At 42.5% G+C, this 26,102-nt stretch overlaps 1 protein-coding gene and 1 long non-coding RNA gene across 2 annotated transcripts in view; one reads left to right on the top strand and one right to left on the bottom strand.

Moving 5' to 3' along the window:
* The window catches only part of AFF2 (ALF transcription elongation factor 2), a 357,949-nt gene that overhangs the window by 268,104 nt on the left and 63,743 nt on the right, over positions 1-26,102 (bottom strand). The gene's annotated exons all lie outside the window — the stretch shown is intronic.
* LOC129639385 (uncharacterized) lies at positions 9,623-12,726 on the top strand. The gene is made up of 2 exons (XR_008708373.1): positions 9,623-9,903; positions 12,454-12,726. It is a non-coding gene; the product is annotated as an uncharacterized LOC129639385 (long non-coding RNA).

Below are 26,102 nucleotides of genomic sequence, written 5' to 3'. Positions count from 1 at the left end.
AGATGAAATAACCATTCATTTGGATATTTACAAAAAAAGAAAGAAACGTATACTAGGCTTCAGAAACATAGTATTTTATGGCAGAAAGATCATACAGTATTTGGTACCTAAGGTGACAGTGCTAGGGACTTGAGAGTTGTGTCACAAATATTTTTGACTAAGTTCATGACAGTTTCACCTGTCCATAATCAAACGTCCTAAATGGATAATGTAAAGCACGTGGGCAATATGTGGCACGAGTGGTGAAAATAAGCCAACATTTGACTATTTTATTCTTGCCAGTTCATTGATGGGAAGAAATAGTGAACCCACCTCCAGATGAAACCTTGTAGGGAAAAGAATAATTATTATAATTGTTTGAGGTCGACCACTGTCATTGATGGAAAGTTAACTGCATGTCTAAACCAGGGTCAGTAATAACCTCTTGACCAAAGATCAAATCATGCTTCCTCAGTTTAAATCACATCTTTTACCACTGTAATTTTAGTCCTGTAATTCTGGATAAATTATCTAAATCATCTATACTTAAGTTTCCTCATTTTACTGTAAGTGTCATAATTGTGTATTAATTTAATTGATGTAGGATTAAATGAGTTAATAAATGTAAAGTGCTTAAAATGAAAAAAAAAACAAATCATTTCTAATATGGTGCTATTTAGACATAAGGAGAAAGGAAGCCACAAACATTCATTCAGCGTTGTTTGACTACAAGAGTGGTCTGCTTATTGATTTCTTCCTGCCTTTAGTGACAGGTAATTAACCTAGATAAGCATGCGCCCTTTGCTCCAAATACATTCTTCATCTTAAACAGAAACTTCCAAATAAATAATCCTTGAGAGTTTTCAAAAAAATAGTATGGGGTGGACATCTTCAGTCCTCCAACTAATGCTAAGAGGCTGGTGGGACAGATATCAGACTGTCCCATTTTATATGAGACAGAAGATCAAAATGCTGAAATGATTGACTCCAAATCACAGTAATAAAAAAAATGAGCACCTGGGGCTCACTGCACCCTGGGGCTTTTGAATCTGTATTCAAACTGCCTTCTAAACCCTTCCTTTCTAAAGAGAAACAGGGCTTTCTGTTCAGAAGTAAGTGCTATGTCCCAAATGCTTCCTTTCTTCTGTTACTTCAAAGAAAAGGTGGAGGTTATGCTCTGAAGAGAAATTCTACTTCTTAGCTGCTTGGGGGTGGGGAATAAACAGTGAACCAGTGGTTTGATTTCAAGTCAAGGCCAGTCCCACACTCTCAGAGACTAAATCTTCCCATTCCTATTAAAGCAACCTATTTGGATGGATTCAAATGTCGGCCATCTTGGTTTAGGTCCTTTGGGACTGCTCCTTCACCAGAAACCAGCTGAGAAGGTGTACAGGCAACTTGGCTCAGTATGGCCAAGTCCTGATGTGTAGACACGTGCAGAGAAATGCTGCTCTGGAAGGCACCTGAAGAAACTCAGGGACAGATCCTTTGGAGTCTTTGAGGGGTAGAGAAGCATCAGGGAAATTCAGGCCACTGGAGGAACTGGATGCCACACCTAGAGGTCATAGTTTCACTGAAATGACTTGTTGGAAAGAGCTGATTTCTAGCAGAGTGGCCACTGGGGTCCCACCCATAAAAGAGGATTGTGCAGACAATCCTCTTGGCTCCTGAACTCCTCATCTTGGAGTCAGGTGCTTCAGCATTATCTGGGGTGCCAGTGGCCCAAATGGAGTTTCCTCCATAGCCTCCCTTCCTGAGGGCACACGACCATCAGAAAATCACGTTTTTTGGCAGTGTGGGGCTCAATACTCACTTAACTGAATTTCCTATTTCATCTGTTTTTTGGTGAAGGACCAGTCTAAAAGGACCTAAACCAAGGTAGCAACATTTTTGCTTTGTTTTCTACATATTTTTTAATTGAAGTATAATTTATTTACAGTGTTGTGTTAGCTTCAGATATACAGCAAAGAGATTCAGTTGTGTCACACACACACACCCTTTTACAGATTATTTTCCCTTATAGGTTATTATAAGATATTGAGTATAGTTTCCTGTGCTACATACTAGGTCCTTGTTGGTTATCTGTTTTATATATAGTAGTGTGTATCTGTTAATCTCAAACTCCTAAAACCTGAACTGGTATTAAGTCTCAAGAATAGTTTCACTTGTTTGTTTGCTGGTGGCAAAGCTGACATGCACCATTGGCTTTAGATGTTTTTTTTTCTTTCAGCCTAGCTAATACTGGCCAGCCAACTCCAGACGTTTTGAAAAATGCAGTTCTGACGTCAACATATCACAACACATGTGCGTCTTGTGAATGAGTACTTTTGCCTTTTGGGGAGAGGGCACAGGGGAGTAGGCTGGTTTCCTGAAGTAAAATGTAATCTAAATCTTCCCTGAATTTGGCCTATTTATTTCCTTAACCCACTATAATAGCCTGAGGTCAGTTAACAAAGGCATTTTGTCCTCAAAGTTGCCATAACCATCTTGAAAACTAACAAAGCAAAACACACACACACACACACACACACACACACAAACCCCAAAAAACAAAGCACCTTTCAGTCACTGGGCCCTTGGGCCACAGGCAAAGAGGTCTGCCAAGCTCTGAGACACTCCTGAACTTCATCTGAGACCCACAGACAGATAGGGAAACTCACCACTTAGCAGTCTAAGGAGCTTCGAACATCCTCTGAGCTGGTAACAGGAATTCTCAAGGCAACTTTGGAGGTTGCATTTGTCTTATGAAATGAAGTTCTGTGAATTCAATGAAAATGAATCACAGAGGATTTGCAAATGAGAGGGAAGCCATCAGGGATTATTGCTTAACAAAATAGGGTCACCCTTTTATTACTTCTGAATGTTTCCTCATATTTAAAATATTCAGTACTGGGGGGGGTGTTGACTTTTCTGAAGATCTTGAAGTATGTTAGCAGACGTATTAGCAATATTATTAATGATAATTTCATGCCAAGAATATGCTAGCACTCACACAAATGCATTGAGCATTCCTACAAGGCAATTACCATTGATGGCAAGAATTATTCTCCCTGTTTTACAGCTGGTGAAAAGGAAACCTAGAGATACCAAGTAATTTGTCCAAGTGTACACTGGCTGTGACATAGGCAGAGCAAAGTGGAGAGTTGAGATGATACGTTCCCAAGTCAAGCCAATAAAAACCAGTGATTGAAAACTGCCTCCATCCCTGCCATCACCCGGAATTAGCCAGGATCAGTCTCTGTGTGGATTAAATGTACTGGATAATTGTTCTCATGCCCCCTTCCAGCCCTCATCACTTCTCCCTAGAACCACTGCAATAGCTTGCTGGTCTGTTTCCCCATCTTCAGGCCCCTCCAGACCCAGCCCCACCTGCCACCAAAATTCAAACAAAGCCTGCGCATGCTGGTCTCCTTCTCACAAACCTCTACAGAAAAGACTATAAGCTCTGGAGGGGACATTGAGACCTCCACCATCCACTCCATACTGCCTCATCTCATTTCACATGCTCTTCTGGACACCATGCCCATCCACCTCATCGTGCTCTGTCATTGTTCCTCCAATGAGAAATGGCCTTGCTCCATATTCTACCCATCAATAGGAATCACACCCTTCAAGGCCTCGCCCCAGTCGTGCTCTTCCTCAGTCCCTTCAGGCAGAAGTCTCTGCTTCCCCAAGCTCTGCAAGCCCAGGATTTCTCTTCTACCTTTATTTTATACATACATCCTATTGGCTAGTTTCCATTTCTGTTCTCACCCCTTTTCTGATCCACCCATGAAACTGTAAATTCCTGGTGAGCAAAAACAATGTCTAATTCATCTTCATGTTTCAGTGGGGTTAGTGCAGAGCCTAGAACACAGGAAACACACAATAACCCTGTGTGTGTGCACATCAGCCACAGATACAAAGGTGCTCTCAGTCATAAGACACAAAATCAAGCATACCCAAAATAATCCAAACATTCTTAAATCATGAAATTCTGATTCCTTCTAAAAGCTTAAAACTGCTCAGTGAATGAAATCTGCATGTATTTCGTCTGTCTTAGCTCCTAAGGAAAAAACATTGTTAAGTTCTGTATTGAATTTTACAATCTTTGCCCATTCCCCAAATCATTGATTTACTCAACGACTGGGTATTTTTTCCATTTATCAGATTTCTCGAGCTGCATGGAACTAGGCTTAGAGGCACTTTGGAATAACGTGCTTATAAGTTACTGTCAAAAAGGATTTCACAATTGGATCTGCATTTGTAAGCACACCATTAAAATATGCTTTAACATGACCAGAACATTTTCAAACAGCTGGCATATTCATCTAAAAACATAATTAGTTTTCAATAAAAGTTGCTTTTTATTACTCAGGAAAAGTTCTCCGGTGACTTTTAAGGATCTGCCAAGTGAAATTTCAAAATGAAAATAGATTATCCCTCCTGGCCAGGGGCCAAGTGGAATGAAACGCAAACACACGAATTTGTGCCAAGTCCTAGACGCGCTGGACCAAAGCAAAGTGGGGAAGTGCCCGCCTGGGTGTAGTGTTACAGAAACACGCCCATTGTCCTTCCCAGCTCCCCAGAAAAGTGTCCACATGGGGCCTCTGGCCTGTGGACTGCGCCAGTTTTATACCCTCTCTTCTTGCTGGCAGGAAATGAAAATGGGTTCAGGAGACGGCAGAGATGCCATTAACAAGAAGCCAGGTCTGGGGAAGGCTACAGTCTGGAGATTTGTTGTTAAATAGCCTAAAACAAAGGAAAATGGCCAGTCAACCTGGCAATGTGATGAGAGCAACTCTGTTTGGAATGAGAATTGCATGCAGCTTCCACCCTTAGCTAGCTGTGCATCATCAAACGATTAAGAGAAGGCATTTGGTGATTTTGCTGTATCCGTGTTTTCAACCTGCAGTACCTTAGAGCAGCGTTTTCTTTTTGTTTTTTATTAGTGAGGCAAACAGACCCAAGAGCCTTGTAGGTGACCATCTCTGTGGGCAGAAGTGTTGGCCAGCCCCAAGCTTCTCCCGTCCCTCTGATATCCAGAGGTCCTGTCTTCAAGCCCAACTAGCTCTGCCCTCTGGATACTATTTGGTAAGTCTTTCCAGGTCTGTGTCTTGCAACTTCTTCCCTGTTCCAACAGCTCTTCTATAGCACTCTACCAGAAACATGGACACCGTCAACTACCAAAAAACCTACAGAACATTACCTCTTCCTATAGGAACTCTGCTGATCCTTGAATTGAAAAGGTGAGAAATATCTGTAACAGAAATTTCAGCCTTGGGACACTCGGAGGCTGTAAACACAGCTACCAAAGAACCATCTAGGCTTTCTATGTTGGAAGCTGTTTCCATGCTGAAGCAAAATGAGGGGTTGAGAGTTCAAAAGCTAGCCCTGAGGTTGGAGTGAAAAGCATGCAGAGTTGGAAATCAAAGTATCTGCATTTGAATCTGAACTCTGTTGTTTCTTGGGAGTGATTGTCAGTATTTTCCAAGCTCCATTTTTTTTTTTTTGACCTATAAAGTGGGAATGAAAATGCCAACCTCAGGGGACAGTGGTGGAATCCACGGGATGATGCTTCATAAACTATAAAGTGCTATGTCGTTATGGACCCATTTTTCCCTTTGTCCATTCATCTTAATTTCCAAATGTTCTAATGTCAAAGCCAATTTCTCATTAAAGGGACTACAATTTAGCATTCATAGTCATTTGGAGCAGCAACTACCAATTCTTCAAAGTGTTATGGTCTCAAATGTAATGTGCGCAACTGGCAAACAAAGTCTTATCTGGAACTTCTGACCTGACTCTCAGATGCTTAGATGGTCATTTTTATAGGACCATTTGTCTACTGATACATTTCTATTGTTAAATGGATCTTAAAATTTAGTAACTATGTATGTTGGAAATGTTGGGCAAAAGAGCTCAATTCCTACCAGTCAGATTTCATAAACTGTGAACAAAAATGCCTCCTTTTCTATCTCAATTTACAAACTCTTAGCAGTTAGTTAGGTAATTCCAGACAGATGATTTAAAGGAGAAAGGTGCAGATCTCCAATCTCCATCTTATTACGTTTGAGTAGGGTTACTGACCTACCTAGATAGCATATTGAAAATCAGAGACATTACTTTGCCAACAAAGGTCCGGCTAGTCAAGGCTATGGTTTTTCCTGTGGTCATGTATGGATGTGAGAGTTGGACTGTGAAGAAAGCTGAGTGCCAAAGAATTGATGCTTTTGAACTGTGGTGTTGGAGAAGACGCTTGAGAGTCCCTTAGACTGCAAGGAGATCCAACCAGTCCATTCTAAAGGAGATCAGCCCTGGGATTTCTTTGGAAGGAATGATGCTAAAGCTGAAACTCCAGTACTTTGGCCACCTCATGTGAAGAGTTGACTCATTGGAAAAGACTGATGCTGGGAGGGATTGGGGGCAGGAGGAGAAGGGGACGACAGAGGATGAGATGGCTGGATGGCATCACTGACTTGATGGATGTGAGTCTGAGTGAACTCCGAGAGTTGGTGATGGACAGGGAGGCCTGGCGTGCTCTGATTCATGGGGTCGCAAAGAGTCGGACACGACTGAGTGACTGAACTGACTGACTGACTGAATGACCTACTGGTCATTATTAATTTTAAATGAATACTAGACAAACATCTAAATCTGACTATAAAGCCTTCCTCCTACCTTTGAGGCCACACTGGGAACTCTGCTAAGCTGTCCTACAGGAGGACCATGTATACCCTCAGGAATTGTACTTCCTGTGTGTCCCCTCTCATGACACCATCTCAGTCACGCAGGCGCTCAGGTCCACTCAGACTTCTGGCCAGAGTTATGCTATATCTGAACCGATGCCCCAGGCCAGGTTGCAAAGTCTCCTAGGGGAAACTGAAGAAGGAAGCCAGTCAGCTTTGTAAGGTAAGCTGCTAGGATTCCCTACACTGATAGGAAACTTTCCCTCAGTGGTGAGGCTGTTTTGCCTGCTTGGGATACTGAACACCCTCAGATTCTGGGAATCTGAAATTCTGAAAGTCACTAAGAAGAGTGGGCCTATGAGACCAGACCCCAGTAAAAGCCTTGGGCATTAAGTCTCAGAACGGCTGCCCTGGGCCCATCTCACATGTGTTGCTGCATTTTTGCAGCTAGGGACAGAGTGTTTGTGTGGCCCGTCATGGGAGGGAAACAGCATAGGAAGCCTGAATATGGATTTCCCCAGTGTCTTACTGATTATCTTTTCCCTACAGCCCTGGCTGTATAGCCTTGACGTGCTTTGAGAATAAATATGAGCCATGAATATGACTATATGCTAAGTCCTAAGAGCCCTTCTAGCAAGCCAATGACCCCTGGCTGATCTCAAAAACCCCTGAAACCATCCCCATGTGGCCATTACTGAGGACAACTGGCCTGTTGCCCTTCTGACACTGGATTATTTTTACATAAAATTCTTCAAAAATATATTTGCTGCTAGTTCTGCATCATACTCTAGACAGCATACCCTTAGCTATCTTGAAAAGCCAGGAAAGCAAATTAAAGTGACCCAGATACTCTGTTTACAAAGGTTTCAATTTGACAAATAAAACAATTCTGAGTTGCTCAAGTTCTTCTAACTAATTACCTTTTGGGGGGAAAAGCTATTAGAAATTACAGATGTCTAGACTAATTCCATTGATTATTACAAAGGGAAAGAAACCATTCAGTAAGTGATCATTTGTGTTGAATAAGAAAAAAAAAAACATAGGAAAAAGTAGGAAAAGGGAGAACTGTACCGAAAGTTTATCAGTGCTGCACATCATGTCACAAAAATGAAAATGTCCTGAAGAGACCAACCATTGCCATTTCTTAGTGAGCCAAGTTTTCTTAGGATGCAGGCTTCATCTCTGCTTGTCTGAGGAGGGGACAGAACACCCTTTAAAAGGCTGTGCTAAGTTTCTGAGGCTTTCCCAGAGATCTTTGGAGCCTGATTCTGCTTTTTGTTTTACTGAAAGGGAAATCATTTGCTAAAGGAATATCCAATCTTTCAGACCTAGGATCTGTACCCATAAATCCTCAGGAAAGGACCCCAGCAGACATCCACAGCCAACTCCACCTCCAGGGAGAGGGCAACATCTGGGTGGGCAAAGCTGAGAAGGCCAGGCCACGTGGGGGTGCCACTGGTCCCAGGCTCCCTGCGGTAGGGCTTTGGGACTGGCATCTGTGCTCCTCACTGTACATCTAAGGGCCTCTCCTGGGACTGATGGAACTGTTGATGAGTATGGCTAGAGTGGCTGCCTTCAGGTGTTGTGGAAGGGTCCAGTGCCACCCTTCCAAGTTCAGTAGGATCAGCAAGTTCAGTAGGCTGGTGTCTCCTGTTGACTCAAACTACTGGGTGCCAGCTGTGCCTATCTCCTCACTTGATTCATGAAAAACTCGCTCAGGGCCCAGCCATTGTCTAGGGCCAGGATCATAACATTTAGTGGTGGCCCACTAACAACTAAACACACACACATACACATTAAAAATAAAATGTGGCTCCCAATAATAACAGTGCAAATTTAAATGCTGTATTAACTCCTGCAACTTCTCTTTCCTCATTGCCTCCCATGGCTACTCTACTCTTATGAACCAGTTCAGTATTAATACCTTTATTGTTCCTCGCAATATTTATTGAGCATGCTACTCTTGAAATCTGTGACATTGAAACTAGTTGTCTTCTGTTCTTGACCGTATTCATTCTTAAGGTTTGGAAAACTGTACTCAAATGTAGGTGGCATCACTCACTAATTCTGTGGCCTTGAGCAAGACATTTAACCACTCTGTTACTCAGTCTCTGCATTTTAAAATGGGGTCACGAAGTCTCTCAGGCCATGTCATTGGAAAGATGAAGGATAATGTAGATAGAGCCCATCAAAAGCTCTCAATCAATTAGAGTGACTACAGATGTTGTTGATAGTATTATTTTTGAAATTATTTTAACATTCCTCCTACAGCGATGATGCAATTTATGCCAAGATATCAACCTTTGTCACAGAGTATGAATGTCCAGAGTATGAATGCAAAGTACTCTCTCAGAGGAGGAGCAAACTAGTTGGCCTTTGGGTACCAGACCCCAATCTACTTTTTTTTTTTTGGCACATGGCCTGTGGGGTCTCAGTTCCCTGACCAGGAATTGAATCTGGGCCCTGGCAGGGAAAGCCTGGAATCCTAACCACTAGGCCACTAGGGAACTAGACCCCAGACCTGTACCGTGGGCTCATTTGTTACCAGGATCTAAACATGAGAAGAGCCTAGATCCAAAGTCTGCCCCAGCAAAGAATCACAGCAATCCTTCTAGTAAGGCCATTCTTTTAAACAATGCACCAGACGATGCTGGTGTGTATAAAGGCCCATGGAAATCATGAGGATGTGGGACACTTTCATTTGCCTTTGTCCATATTCCAGGATGATTTACAATTAGTCTTTTTTTTCCTGGGAATGGGGTAGAAAGAAGTGGCTGACCTTGAGCTTGGTAGTTGGTCAGACTTGCCCCACCCTTCTCAGCTGTTTGGTAATTAACATGGCTGTGTAACTAATATGAGGCAACGGGCCCCTTTCCTCCCACCCCTCCTTCACCAAAAATAAAAAAAGGTGATCACACCTGAATACAATTTTGGTTACAGAACAATAAAGGACAGGTGACAGGCCCAGCTGGAAGGCCTCTTTTTCATTTTCCTGTGGCCACAAATCAGACATCTCGGGCTCACAGCAGGACAGGCTCCACTGGCAGTAATTGGCACCATCTGTAGCTGTCAGAGCATTGGCTGGCATTCCAGCATTCCATCTTTCCAGTCAAGGCATTCATCACTCGTCCAAAACTCAGCCAGCTGACACTGAAAGATTAACTTGCATTGATTTGCTTGGCTAAACTCGCCTGAGCTTCAGTTGGTACCGAGCATTCCTGTTTAATCACCAGCCCCATCACAAGATGTTTACAAGGTGATTGTCTACGGAAGGTTTGTTTGTTTGTTTGTTTGTTTCCATTCCCCATCTTCTGCCTAATGTGTTCTCAATAATTAGACTTTGGGAAATGGTGAATTAAAACAGAGACATGTGAGCACAGCATACAATTCCTGCCAAATGCCAGGGCCCGTGGGCTGTATAATTAGAAAGATTCTCTCCTTATCTCTCAGTTGCATTAAATTCCTCCTTCCTCACAGTGTTTGTAGGTGGTGTATAAGATGTTTCTATCTGAAGTTCTGCCAGAGGAGACGAAGGGGTTGGTCCTCTCAGGGGTAACTCGCTGACCGTGAGGTTGGCCCACCTCTGCCTCTCCACTCCCCAGCCCCCAAACACTTGCTGGCCACCTTCCCTGGGCTGGGCCCAGCACTAGACCTGAAGGCCACAGACAGGCATGAACCACAGGCCCTTCTCAAGCCCTCGCTGTGTGATGGAGTGGAATCCCAGTTGACCAGGGCTGTGCACACTGGGCTGTGTGAAATGGCGGGGAGGTAGCAAGAGCTCTCTAGTCCTGAAGCTTGAGAAGAAGCAGCACCTATCACAGAGCAGACTGTTTCCTGGATGGGATAGCTGAGTGATGAACATTGAAAGGGAATTAACAAGACCAGGAAACAAGAAAGGAAGGAGTTCCTCAGAGCGACAGGGTAGAGGAAGGCATTGAACATGACATAGAATGGTGTCTTTGAGGCTCTAGAGGACATAGTTTAGCATGACGGGAATGAAGGGTGCTTATGGGGAAATGGCACACAGCGGGTGGAAAGGTGGGCTTGTGTGGCATTTGTACTAGACCAAGGAGTCTGAAGGCCAAAGAATTGATGTTTTTGAACTGTGATGTTGGAGAAGACTCTTGAGAGTGCCTTGGATGGCAAGGAGATCAAACCAGTCAATCCTAAGGGAAACCAGTCCTGAATATTCATTGGAAGGACTGATGCTGAATATGAAGCTCCAACACTTTGGCCACTTAATGTGAAGGACTGACTCATTATAAAAGACTCTGATGCTGGGAAAGACTGAAGGCAGGAGGAGAAGGGGACGACAGAGGATGAGATGGTTTGATAGCATCACCAACTCGATGGACATGAGTTTGAGCAAGCTCTGGGAGTTGGTGATGGACAGGGAAGCCTGGCGTGCTGCAGTCCATGGGCTCACAAAGACTGAGCAACTGACATGATGCAAAGACACAACTGAGCAACTGAAATGACTTAAAGAGTCTGAATTGTATCATATCCAGTGTTGGAGAATCTCTGAAGGGGTTTTCAACAGGGGGTCAATGTGCTCATCTCTGTGGTAGTATGGAGGGTCAACAAGGGAGAAGAGGCTGGAGGCAGAGAACCATATGAAAAAGAAGTGGCTGTGTTCCCAGCAGGAAGGGCACAGGGAGACGAAGATCAGCTTGATCACCTGTAATGATGGACCTTTAAAGAGGAGCTCATGGAGGTGGGAATAGGTAGGATGTCTAGAAGCTGTTGCAGCTTTCGTTCACACAAGCCTGAGTGAAGGCAAGGCCAGTTCTCATGTTGAAGAATAAGGCACAAGGAGTCAGCCATTGTGAGTCCCAATGTCACATGGCTTGGGCACATGTCACAGAGCCCATCATACCAGCAAAACCTCCCACCATGCTCAAGAGCAAAACTTCTACTCTTCCAAGCACATTGGAGAAGACTCTTTAGAGTCCCTTGGACTGCAAGGAGAACAAACCAGTCAATCCTAAAGGAAATCAACCCTGAATATTCATTGTAAGGACTGATGCTGAAGCTGAAACTTCAATACTTTGGCCATCTTATATGAAAGTGTTAAAGTGTAAGTCGCTCAGTCGTTTCTGACTCTTTGCAACCCCACGGACTATACAGTCATTGGAATTCTCTAGGCCAGAATACTGGAGTGGGTAGCCTTTCCCTTCTCCAGGGAATCTTCCCAACCCAGGGATTGAACCCAGGTCTCCTGCATTGCAAGCAGATTCTTTATCAGCTGAGCCACAAGGGAAGCCCAAGAATACTGGGGTGGGTAGTGTATCCCTTCTCCAGGGGATCTTCCTGGCCCAGGAATCGAACTGGGGTCTCCTGCATTGCTGGCGGATTCTTTATCAACTGAGCCACAAGGGAAGCCAAATATACCAAGATTGAGAGATGGAATTCTCCAGGCCAGAATACTGGAGTGGGTAGCCTTTCCCTTCTCCAGGGGATCTTCCCAACCCAGGGATCGAACCCAGGTCTCCCACATTGCAGGCAGATTCTTTATCGGCTGAGCCATAAGATGGGAAGAGCCAACTCATTGGAAAAGACCCTGATGCTGGGAAAGATTGAAGGCAGGAGGAGAAGGGGACGACAGAGGATGAGATAGTTGGGTGGTATCACTGACTTGATGGACAAGAGTTTGAGCAGGTTCTGGGAGATGGTGAAGGACAGGGAAACCTGGCGTGCTGCAGCCCATGGGGTCGCAACGAGTCAGACATGACTGAGCAACTGAAGAACAACAAAGCACATCAGTGTGCTACTTCCTGAACAAAACCTCTCTTTCTTATTCTTTCAGCTCACATAATGTCCATCATGTACAAGCCCTCCTTCCTCAGTGCTGCCTACTAGTCCTTCAGGATTCAGAGCAGCACTCAGCACAGACCTTCCTAGCTACTTGCTGCTCCGGGTGAACTGTGCCCCCCACAAGATACATTAAAGTCCTCACCCCCAGTTCCCCTGAATATGACTGATCCGATTTGGAAACAGGGCCATTGAAGATATACTTAATGAGGTTTAGATGAAGTCATAGTGGAACAAGGTGGGCCCTAAATTTGATACGATGGAGAATTTTACAAAAAGAGAAATACAGACACGCAGAGAGAGACAGACCACCACGTGACAATGGAGGCTGAGAATGGATGGAGGCCAAGCTGGAAGTGCTGATGGTTAGTAGTCAAGGAACACGTGGAGGCAACAGAAGCTGGAAGAGGCAAGGAAGGACCCTCTCCCAGAGTCTTTGGTGTGAGTGTTTCTGCCATCACCTTGACTCTGGACAGCCAGCCTCCGCAACTGTGAGGTGATACATTTTTGTTTTTGATGTCATTTGGCTTGTGGTTCATTTTTACAGTAGCCCCAGCAAACAAATAAACTTGTGAACTGAAACAATCAAATAAAATAATGCCTTCTCCATGAAGCTTAACTTTTCTCTTCAAGCCTGAAATGATCCATTCTTAAAACCCCCAAATGATTCATCAGTTCACAGTCCTTCCTTGCTCTCCATTGCTAGTCTTAGGTGAATGGTACTCTCCTTATAGGGGGCTAACATAGACAACCTATCTCCTGGGACCATAATAATAATGGCTCTCAGTTATTAGTAGATTCCATGTGACAACCGTTGGATGAATATTCTCTCGTATGATCCTTACATCTGACTTTAAACGCATTCATCTCATTTGCGCTTAATGATGACACCACGAGGCAATATCCAATATGTCCACTTTACATGTGAGCAAACAGTGGCCCAGAGAAGGGCTTTCTCCAATGCCATGTAGCAAATAAGTGGTAAAGTCAGTTAGGTTTCACTCCACAGCCTGTACTCTTCACTGCCATGTTCAAGTTGCCATTTCTCTGTATAGAATTATTTTTCACTTTGCCCAATTTTATTTGGTTTTATGCTATATCCTCTGTGAAAGATTCCTTTATATTGTGGAACATATTTGCTTTGATCATAAAATATACTCTAAGAGTCACCCTCCACCAAATGAGATGAAATCTCTTAACATTATAGGTTTTAAGCCTGTAATGTCAAGAGGAAATTCGATGTGTTGTTACCCTGGTAGATTGTAACCAACTCAGCTTCCTGAGGCATGGGAAGTATTCCAGGGTCCTGAGAGAGGTTATATAGATATAGATATAGATATAGATATAGATACAGATATAAATATATCAATATAGATTTTTCCCCATCTGAGCATCCCAGAAAACACACATTTCAAGAGAATAATCCTAGATCTATTTCAGAAAAAAAAAACCAAACACCTCACAATTCCCAAGACCTCCCTTGGAAAGCAAAGCAAGTGGTAAATTGCAAGTCTCACTTAAATTGCCACCCTCTTACTTGACAATGTAAATAAAATGTTCTTCTGTGAATGAAGATGTAGGAGTCAGAATAGCATGACAAATCTCTGTTTATATAGTTATTATCAAAATATTACTAACAAATATGCTTCCATCATCTTTTGGGGAGTAATTGATGGCAACATGAATGTTTAATTTGATACATCAGATAAAAAGCAATGAGGAATAGCACATATGTTGCTCTTCCTTCCACTATTATCACTGTTACTCATAAGAAACATTTATGGAGCATTGACCATAGACACTTAAGCTCAAAGGGGAAAAACAAAGAACCAACAAGAGTTGCAAACAAAAGATGAAATAGATGTGTATATAGGAATACGGATAGATGATTGATGAAAAGAAAGGAAGAGGGGAGCAAGGAGATGGTGCCCATGGGTATGGATTTGTGGCCTCCAGAAATTCCCAGAAATGAGAGCTCCTTTTCCATGATTTGCCCAGCAACAACCTCTCCCCACCAAAAAGAAATAAATACTCTTCTTTGAAATATAACTCAGCAGCCATTTCAGGCAGGAGGATTACTGTGGATGGGATGTATGCTGTCTACCACTCTCACTGGCAAACCAAGCCAAAGATGGCAGTGGGAGAGAAAGTGGAGTTGAAGGGAAGAGTTAGATAAAAAGACCACAGAGAAGAGGGAAAGTGCAAGAGGGGAAGAGGATGAGGGGAAGAAAAGAGGCAGGGAGAGAACATAGAAGCAATAGTCTAAAGCCATCTAACTGGGCACAATGAGTGTTCTGTAGCATTCCATATGCTCACTGCCAAGCATTGCTCCTTGCAGCTTATCTGTATTTCTTACCAACGAGCATCTATTATGTGCCAGGCGCTCAGCTACGTGCTCACATATGCTGTTTCATAGCTATTGTCATTGTTGGTATTGAGAAAATAACAAATCTAGGTGATAATGAAGACACTAATGATGACCTCAACCCTGTGATGTTAGCTCATCCCATCATTCTCAGATGCATAGGTAGTTAAAGAGCAGATAAATGGCTTGTTTTTGTTTTGATCCCCACAACCACTTGGTGGGGCAAGGATTACTGTCACTATTTGAAAGAGGAGTAAACAGAAATGATCCTTCAATGAAATCTCAAAATGATATCCACTTTGTTTCTGTCCACTGTTACGACTTGAGGGTTTCAGATGCAATCCACTAAGCCCTGGTTTTCTTTAGTTCTATAAGGGATAGCCAGCCAGTTCTCACCATCCCCACTCCTTTAACTAGTGCTTGTCTGAGCTTCCTTGCTTAGTGAGCTGAGGAGCCACAAAATTTTACCTAAAGGAAATGAATTTAAGCCTGTGTTTTGGATACTGTTAAGCCAAAGGAATCATCTCACTCTGATGAACAACTCACGGTTTTAAGTATAAAGAGGGAAGAAAGCTCCTCAAGGCATTGGCTGGTGGCAGATCTTCTACTCATAGTTCCCATCTTCCTCTTGAAGAAGGTCAGGAACATGGAGCCACCTTTAGAACTTTGCAGACCAACAGAAAGAGGTGAAGCCACTCTTCTATTGGGACACACAAATGTGACACTGTGATTTTCCTCTGGGTCCCCACCACCAAAACTCATATATACTGATCCAAGCAGCCTAGGTCTGCTGCTGCTGCTAAGTCGCTTCAGTGGTGTCCGACTCTGTGCAACCCCATAGATGGCAGCCCACCAGGCTCCTCTGTCCCTGGGATTCTCTGGGCAAGAACACTGGAGTGGGTTGCCATTTCCTTATCCAATGCATGAAAGTGAAAAGTGAAAGTGAAGTCACTCAGTCGTGCCTGACTCTTAGGGACCCCATGGACTGCAGCCTACCAGGCTCCTCTGCCCATGGGATTTTCCAGGCAAGAGTACTGGAGTGGGGTGCCATTGCCTTCTCTGAGCCTAGGTCTACTGGCCCCCCAAAATACTGTGGACTCACCATGTTCTTCATTTTAGGTGACAGCAAAGAAGCCAATCATGACATCACATCAACTTCAACCCTGGGTTGTCAACTTGCCCTGTCCATTTGTGGACACATGAGTGCTCAATTTCCCAATCAGACAGGGTCCCTGGTTGATCCTAGGACCCTGTATGCAATTACTTGATATGTGTAACTAAAAACACAGTTGGTTTCTTTACCCATTTACTCAGTGGAACCTAACTGAACTCCTAGTGTGCTCGCTCTCTCTGCTGGTTGCCTGGGCACAGAGACGACCAAGACATAAGAGGTCAGAGTCTCTACACGTGTGCTGTGGTAAAATAAAACAATCCTTATCAACATATAAATACCAACAGATGCTCTAGAGAGGAACGATATAAGATTTTAAATTTTCTGAATTACAGCTTTTATATTTGATGACTAATAACAATGGCTGCGCGTGCTGCAGTTCATAGGGTCGCAGAGTTGGACATGACTGAGTGACTGAACAACAACAATAATTTTTATTTATGTAAACAAACAATAGTTCTCAATGAATTTTCACATCTTTGATTCATATGATCCCTAACATTACCCCATGAGATAGGGAAGTATAGTATCTTCACCTCTAGATGAATGTGTTCCTTCAGCCCTGAGGTTAAGTGCCTTGTCCAAAGCGGTCTAGCCGACAGACCCAAAGGTTGGGCCTCAAACCCACACTTCTCTTCATCAATCTCCTGTTCTTCTCAGGTCACCTGATTGCCTCAATTTTAATCACCCTAAAAAGAAACCCTGTAGTTTTTAAGCAATCATTCCTCATTTTCCCTACTTCCAGCCCCTGGCAACCTCTAATCTGTTTTCTGTCTCCATGGATCTGTCTATTCTGGGCAATTCATATAAATGATATCATACAATACATGACCTTTTGTGTCTGGCTCCTTTCACTTAGCATAATGTCGTAAAAGTTCATCCACATTATAGGAAGAATCAGTACTTTGTTACTTTTCATGGCTAAATAATATCCCATTGTATGGATAAAGCACATTTGTTTATCCATTAATTCATTGATAGACATCTGGGCTGCTTTCAGTGTTTGGCTATCATGAATAATGCTGTTTGAAGATTTGTGTACAAGTTTCTGTGTGGATGTGTTTTCACTTCTCTTGGATACATACCTAGGAGCGGAATTTCTAGGTCAAATGGTAAGTTGATACTTAACTTTTTGCAGAACTGCCAAACTATTTCTCTCTTTTTGCCTAGCACTTAATACTTTTCTTATTAATTCTATGGTAGCAAAATGTTTCATCCTGTAATCAAAGGATGCATGCTGCAAGACTTTCACAGTGCAGACAACATCTAAAATCACATAGACTGTCTAAAATGAAAGCCTTCCACAGACAACTTTAGTGGTGAGACCTGGGCAATAAAGATGATCTGTCCAGAAGATGAGCTCTTGGAGAGGCGATGTGGCCACATTTAAAATCTTGGTTCATAGGAAACAGATTGAAGAATTTCACGCCTAGGCTATCAAACGGTGAATTCATCCATCTAGATTCCAAAGTCTATACAAGGACAGCTACTGACTTCAACCAAAATACCACAGATTCTCTTTGGACATAAGTGTTTGCATGATCCTTGCCCTCTTTTAACACATACGTATAGACTGTGTTGGGAGATGTGCAAGAGCCTTCTCTGTGGTCTGCTCTCTATCACCAGAAGATGGGGCCTAGTCTGGCAGCATCAGGGAAAAGCTGCACTTAAAAGCAGTCTGTGTGTGTGTGTGTGTGTGTGTGTGTGTGTGTGCATGCGTGTGCATGTATTCATACACATGCAAAAGTTTGGAGGGACTGGGGAAATACACATATACATACTGAGCTTTAGGCTTTCTTGGAGGAATACCTACTGAACTTGTTCTCCAGAAACTGAATTCAGTAATAGAAAAGGTACTAGAAGAACATGGTTATTGAAATCCATTTTCACACATCACCTGGTAATTATCCCAGATCCCTTGCTGTTCAACAAACATAACACATCCTTTCCCATCTCAACACTTCTATCACTACCACTCTGCTAGCACAGACCGGTTTTTTCCACCCTCTACTGCTCAAGGTCACTGAGAAGCCTCCTGAAGGTTGCCACCATGGTGAAGGCATCTCGGGTTTCTGCTATTTTCTGTCTTCACTCTTTACCCTGCATGCTCATGCTACACTTCCCTTATCTTTCTCTGATACCTGTCTTCATCTTCAGTCTCCTTTCTCACTCCATCCAGACTCTGAACTAATTTGAGGGCAGGAACTTTGACTTACTCACCTCTCATTCCAGCTTACAGCCATTCAGTAATATTCACTCTTGCATTTATTCACTTTTTTAAAGCAGTATGTGTCAAGCACTGAGATGGTTAATTTTATGTGTCAGCTTGGCTGGGAACATAGTAGTGAACAAGACACATGAAGCTCCTGACCATAGATAACTGAAGAAGATCTATGAGATTCCAATTGTGATCAATGGCTGTCCACATAGAGACTTTGGATCTAGAAGGTGATACTCTGAGGGAAGGAGACTGTAAACAGATCACTGACATAAAATTTTGGTTCTTAGTAATCTTCTTATATTAGGGCCATGGTACATAGTGTTTAATTTTGAAGAGTCTGCATGAAGATGCTTCATGAACACCAAGTTGCAAATAGTAGGCAAACCACAGTCCCTGAAGCCATCTGATAGAACCCAACTGAACTAGCATTATTTTAAAATCAAACCCAACTATGTCAAATCAATAAAAATCAACTTTAGTTCAAACGTGAGTTTCAGAGTTTTTATCTTAAAGAATACGCATCACAACTAAAGCCACAAAGTAGAGATGCAAATATTAGTCTAAGGAGGAAGACACAATCTAAGGGAGCATGTTTAAATAATTAGGGAGCAATTATACATAAAGACACAGACCCTGAATCTTCCTTTAAAAATTGGTGTTCTGGGTATTTTATCTTCCTAGTACCATCAGTTCAGTTCAGTCACTCAGTCGTGTCTGACTCTTTACAACCCCATGAATCGCAGCACTCCAGGCCTCCCTGTCCATCACCAACTCCTGGAGTTCACCCAGACTCACGCCCATCGAGTCAGTGATGCCATCCAGCCATTTCATTCTCTGTCGTCCCCTTCTCCTCTTGCCCCCAATCCCTCCCAGCATCAGAGTCTTTTCCAATGAGTCAACTCTTCACATGAGGTGGCCAAAGTACTGGAGTTTCAGCTTTAGCATCATTCCTTCCAAAGAAATCCCAGGGCTGATCTCATTCAGAATGGACTGGTTGGATGTCCTTGCAGTCCAAGGGACTCTCCAGAGTCTTCTCCAACACCACAGTTCAAAAGCATCAATTCTTCGGCGCTCAGCCTTCTTCACAGTCCAACTCTCACATCCATACATGACCACAGGAAAAACCATAGCCTTGACTAGCCAGACCTTTGTTGGCAAAGTAATGTCTCTGTTTTTGAATATGGTATCTAGGTTGGTCATAACTTTCCTTCCAAGGAGTAAGTGTCTTTTAATTTCATGGCTGCAGTCACCATCTGCAGTGATTTTGGAGCCCAAAAAAATAAAGTCTGACACTGTTTCCACTGTTTCCCCATCTATTTCCCATGAAGTGATGGGACCAGATGCCAAAGCAAAAACAATACCCAGCTGTGGATGTGACTGGTGATAGAAGCAAGGTCCGATGCTGTAAAGAGCAATATTGCATAGGAACCCGGAACGTCAGGTCCATGAATCAAGGCAAATTGGAAGTGGTCAAACAGGAGATGGCAAGAATGAACGTTGACATTCTAGGAATCAGCGAACTAAAATGGACTGGGATGGGTGAATTTAACTCAGATGACCATTATATCTACTACTGTGGGCAGGAATCCCTTAGAAGAAATGGAGTAGCCATCATGGTCAACAAAAGAGTCCGAAATGCAGTACTTGGATGCAATCTCAAAAACGACAGAATGATCTCTGTTCATTTCCAAGGCAAACCATTCAATATCACAGTAATCCAAGTCTATGCCCCAACCAGTAACGCTGAAGAAGCTGAATTTGAACGGTTCTATGAAGACCTACAAGACCTTTTAGAACTAACACCCAAAAAAGATGTCCTTTTCATTATAGGGGACTGGAATGCAAAAGTAGGAAGTCAAGAAACACCTGGAATAACAGGCAAATTTGGCCTTGGAATACGGAATGAAGCAGGGCAAAGACTAAAAGAGTTTTGCCAAGAAAAATGCACTGATCATAACAAACACCCTCTTCCAACAACACAAGAGAAGACTCTACACATGGACATCACAGATGGTCAACACCGAAATCAGATTGATTATATTCTTTGCAGCCAAAGATGGAGAAGCTCTATACAGTCAGCAAAAACAAGACCAGGAGCTGACTGTAGCTCAGATCATGAACTCCTTATTGCCAAATTCAGACTTAAATTGAAGAAAGTAGGGAAAACCAGTAGACCATTCAGGTATGACCTAGTACCATAGCAATTACTTAAAAGTTTACATATTTCTTCAATCCAGATACAACATGTCAACAACTGCTGTTAAATGCATCATAGAAATGGAATGTTCCTGCAGAAGGTTTCATTAAGCCTAACATGATTTACAGGACTTAAGACACATTGTGGGGAGATTTTCTATCATAGCCGCAAGTACTCCTGGGATAACCTGACCCACTTGAAATTGTTTTAGCTCCACTATTACCTGGGTCACAACTGATAGCAGCATATATCAATTACATTGTAGTCACTTAAAACATGCTTCCGTGCATCTGGTCACCCAAAGAGTCCCCTCTTTGTATTTTCATACCCTGGAAGCACCACTATAACAGAACTCCTTGAACAGGCTCAGATGAACTCATTTACCTAAATAAGGCCCTTAAAGGACAGGCTACTAGGAAATATGCCCTGAAGATTGCAAATGTTTTCTTCCTGCCATTTCTGAAGGAGATTTTCCAATCTTTTTCCTGCTTTCTTCTCAGCCCCTTCTATTTGAGAACTGACTACCTCACATTGATTCCTGGACTAGTGTCAATAACTAGGCAGCCTTTTCAAGTTTATTTCTGCTGATGGATAGAAGGGATCATTTAGATGTCTATAATTAATTAGGCTGACTTTGGTGGTTTCCGGAATGTAATTTATTGTTAGAAATTTTGCGTATCTAGTGCAATAGGAAGCACTGGAAATTCTATACTAGAGGCATTTCCTATGAAATCTACTGCTAATTATTTAAGATCAGGGCAAACTGTGCATCCTTCGCGGCAAGGCTGATCTCCCCCATCACTGACAGTGCTGGTTCCAGGACACAGGGTGTTTAGGAAATTCTCTTGCCAAGGTTGACATCCTATCAAGGGAAAGAACTAAACTTGATGCATTTTTTTATTCATCAAAATGCCACGTCTAGCTCATGTCACTCAAAACTCTCCATGTTACTTATAGTCAAATCCAGGGTGCTTACAGATTGCCTCGTAGATGCTTCACGACCTGCTGTCAACCCAGCCTCCACCTTCTTGTTGCCCCCTCGAGTGCCTGCTCCACCCCCATTAGCTTGTTTCTATTTCTTGCACACATAGCCTTGCACGTGCTGTACCCCTTGTCTGGTAGGCTTTTGCCACACAGAGTCCCATGTACTCAAGGCTCATCTTTCGAGGCCTATACTTTTTGTTGTTGTTTAGTTGCTAAGTAGTAGACAACTTTTTGTGACCCCATGGACTGTAGTCAGCCAGCCTTCTCCATCCATGGGATTTCCCAGGCAAGAACACTGGAGTGAGTTGCCATTTCCTCCTCCAGGGGATCTTTCCACCAAGGGATCAAATCTGCATCTCCCGCATTGGCAGGTGGGTTCTTTACTGCTGCTGCTTAGTCGCTTCAGTCATGTCCAACTCTGTGAGACCCTATGGACTGTAGCCTGCCAGACTCCTCTGTCCATAGGATTCTTCAAGCAAGACTACTGGAGGGGGTTGCCCTCCTCCAGGGGATCTTCCCAATCCAGGGATTGAACCCGGATTGTCTGCATTGCAGGCAGATTTTTTACTGCTGAGCCACCAGGGAAGCCCCCACTAGATAGGGAAATGGTGGGAACAGTGGCTGACTTTATTTTGGGGGGGCTCCAAAATCCCTGCAGATGGTGATTGCAGCCATGAAATTAAAAGATGCTTACTCCTTGGAAGAAAAGTTATGACCAACCTAGACAGCATATTAAAAAGCAGAGACATTACTTTGTCAACAAAGGTCCATCTAGTCAAGGCTATGGTTTTTCCAGTGGTCATGTATGGACGTGAGAGTTGGACTGTGAAGAAAGCTGAGCGCCAAAGAATTGATGCTTTTGAACTGTGGTGTTGGAGAAGACTCTTGAGAGTCCCTTGGGCTGCAAGGAGATCCAACCAGTGCATCCTAAAGGAGATCAGTCCTGGGTGTTCATTGGAAGGACTGATGTTGAAGCTGAAACTCCAATACTTTGGTCACCTGATGCGAAGAGCTGACTGATTTGAAAAGACTCTGATGCTGGGAAAGATTGAAGGTGGGAGGAGAAGGTGATGATAGAGGATGAGATAGCTGGATGGCATCACCGACTTAATGCACATGGGTTTGGGTAAACTCTGGGAGTTGGTGCTGGACAGGGAGGCCTGGTGTACTGCAGTTCATGGAGTCACAAAGATTCAGACACGACTGAGCGACTGAACTGGAACTGGAACTGTGGCCACACCCCAACATCCTCACTCCTTTCTTGTTTTCCATTGCACTTATCACCATCCTGAATATTCTATAGTTTGCATAAGTATTTTATTTTCTTCTCCCATCCACACCCCTCCGTGGAATATAACATGGATGAGGGCAGGGACTTGGCTTGTTTTATTCATCATTTTATCTCCAGTGCCTAGAAAAGTGACAGGCACACAGCAGGTTCACAATAAAGACTGCTGACTTAATGAAGGGATGAAAATGAACGTATAATAGTACCTCTCTTCAAATGACACCAATCTGTTAAAATGTTAAATTCATGAAAAACTATGTGTTATAGCTAATTTTATGTTTTTTAATTGAGGAAGGGGTTTAGCGTTTCATTCTGACCATTGTTCACCTTACAGGGCAGTGATTCCACACTGAAGAGGCTGTCTAGGTAGAGAGGCACACGTTATTTCAAGTTTTGCATTGATGATAAACACAGACCCTATTCTTCCAAATCCCATGATTACTTCTTACATCTGTGAGTTGAAAAAGACTAGAATAAAATCTCTGGTGAAGTAATCTGAGTAATCTTCTAGGTGAGGATGAGGCAGGTATAACCAAGTGCTTGAAACCATTACTCATCTTCATGTCTATTGTAGGTGGATCATGGTGGGGAGATGCTTCTTAGCAATGACCATGGACTCTAGTTCAATGGACAGCTGAGTGACCACCACCACCTCCACAAAAATCCAGAAGTGTAGATGGGGTGAGGAGGGAAGAAGGGTTGGTATAAGACCAAATGGCAGAATGCTCTTGAAGTTGTCCCACACGAGACATTCAGAAGACAACATAGAGAGCATTTCTCTAGCAAGAGGCCTGTGTTAAATGACACTAAATGGGCCTAGCACATACCACTCCTTAAGCAGCAGTAGTGGCTCAATCCAATTGATGAAGTGCTTCCATTTAAAGTTATTAATTGTGATAATGGCTTGAACTCAATAAAATGGATATATTGGATAAAAAGGAAAGCTGAACAATATTGTCTTCATTAGCATAAAATCTTCCAGGTTCCCCACTGCACTTTCCAAGGGGAATGGAGAGACGCCTCAATTTTAACCAAATTTTTATGGTTTTACAGCAGCCATGGTTATGCATGAATTTCAGAATGCATTTGCTTGAAAATTCATTATATGAAACATTTATCCCATGAATAAATTAGAGACTCTGAAATACAGTGCAATAAAACTTTTGCTGCTAGAAGAATTTTTATGGGTGAAATAATGTGAAAATTAGTAACATCAAATATGATTCCCCTTAACCTAGACTAGTCCCACACACAATTATTTTGACATGGTCTGTCATACATAATAATGTAGATTTTGAAATAATGCCATAGAAAAGACTTGTAACAATTCTTAACAGAATTTAGAAATACATGATGAATCACTAGGTAAGGAAAATGGCAGTTTACCCATTTGACAGAATGATTTTTTTTTCCCTAGAGCCAAACAGAAGAATTTCTGTTCTCTCTTAGAGATTTTGTTAACTATGACACATTCAAGCAAGGGTAAAACTATTCTACGTGGAATCAACATCTTCATTCTTTGTTTACTCACTCTTGACTTTGCTGTCTAAACTTGGAATATTAAGCATTTTAACGATTATATTTCACTATGGTTGGCACAATTAAACACACATTAATGTTTGTAACTTCATCAGGTGTAATTTGTTACTGAAAAAGGAGGTTTCTAAATAATTAAACAAGATATAAAAACAGCAATCAGTACAAAGAATACTAAAATGATCCCTGTCATTATTTTCAAGATAGATAATAATGATAGGTCAGCAAGCCAACTGACCTAAAACTTCCATCCTCCCATCCTATGGAACTGTGAAGATCTCACAGATGTAAAAACACAAAAACTCCCTCTGCTGAATATGGCATATGCCTAGAAGATAAAACTGATTATTTAAATAGAATTTAGCAGGGGAAAAGACATAAAATAAACCCACTGTGCAAATGATCAATGTGGAAATAATACACTCTCCCAACACAATTTTGCAAAATTCAATATGTATTTTATTTCCCCAAATACTCTATTGCAGCATTTCTGCTGGATAATGAAAGTTTTGGAAATGATAGCGGTGCTGGTTACACAACACTGCAAATGTACTTAATGCCATGGAATTGTGCATCAAAAAAGGATTAAAGTGGTCAACTTGATGCTTTTATAAAGGACAGAAATGGTAGGAACCTAACAGAAGCAGAAGATACGAAGAAGAGGTGGCAAGAATACACAGAAGACATTCTGGAATGTCAAGTCAAGTAGGCCTTAGGAAGCATCACTACAAACAAAGCTAGTGGAGGTAATGGAATTCCAGTAGAGCTATTTCAAATCCTGAAAGATGATGCTGTGAAAGTGCTGCACTCAATATGCCAGCAAATTTGGAAAACTCAACAGTGACCACAGGACTGGAAAAAGTCAGTTTTCATTCCAAACCCAAAGAAAGGCAATGCCAAAGAATGCTCAAACTACCACACAATTGCACTCATCTCACATGCTAGTAAATTAATGCTCAAAATTCTCCAAGCCAGGCTTCAGCAATACGTGAACTGTGAACTTCCAGATGTTCAAGCTGGATATAGAAAAGGCAGAGGAACCAGAGATCAAATTGCCAACATCCGCTGGATCATGGAAAAAGCAAGAGAGTTCCAGAAAAACATCTATGTCTGCTTTCTTGACTATGCCAAAGCCTTTGACTGTGTGGATCACAATAAACTGTGGAAAATTCTGAAAGAGATGGGAATACCAGACCACCTGATCTGCCTCTTGAGAAACATGTATGCAGGTCAGGAAGCAACAGTAAGAACTGGACATGGAACAACAGACTGGTTCCAAATAGGAAAAGGAGTATGTCAAGGCTGTATATTGTCACCCTGCTTATTTAACGTATATGCAGAGTACATCATGAGAAACGCTGGGCTGGAGGAAGCACAAGCTGGAATCAAGATTGCCAGGAGAAATATCAATAACCTCAGATATGCAGATGACACCACCCTTATGGCAGAAAGTGAAGAAGAACTAAAGAGCCTCTTGATGAAGTGAAAGAGGAGAGTCCAAAAGTTGGCTTAAAGCTCAACATTCTGAAAACTGGGATCATGGCATCCGGTCCCACCACTTCATGGGAAATAGATAGGGAAACAGTGGACACAATGGCTGACTTTATTTTTCTGGGCTCCAAAATCACTGCAGATGGTAACTGCAGCCATGAAATGAAAAGACGCTTACTCCTTGGAAGGAAAGTTATGAGCAACATAGACAGCATATTAAAAAGCAGAGACATTACTTTGTCAAAAATGGTCTATCTACTCAAGGCTATGGTTTTTCCAGTGGTCATGTATGGATATGAGAGTTGAACTATAAAAAAGCTGAGCAATGAAGAACTGATGCTTTTGAACTGTGGTGTTGGATAAGACTCTTGTGAGTTCCTTGGACTGGAAG

Source organism: Bubalus kerabau, chromosome X, assembly GCF_029407905.1.
Source record: "Bubalus kerabau isolate K-KA32 ecotype Philippines breed swamp buffalo chromosome X, PCC_UOA_SB_1v2, whole genome shotgun sequence".
Lineage (NCBI taxonomy): Eukaryota > Metazoa > Chordata > Mammalia > Artiodactyla > Bovidae > Bubalus > Bubalus kerabau.
This window is presented reverse-complemented; position numbering and strand designations above follow the sequence as displayed.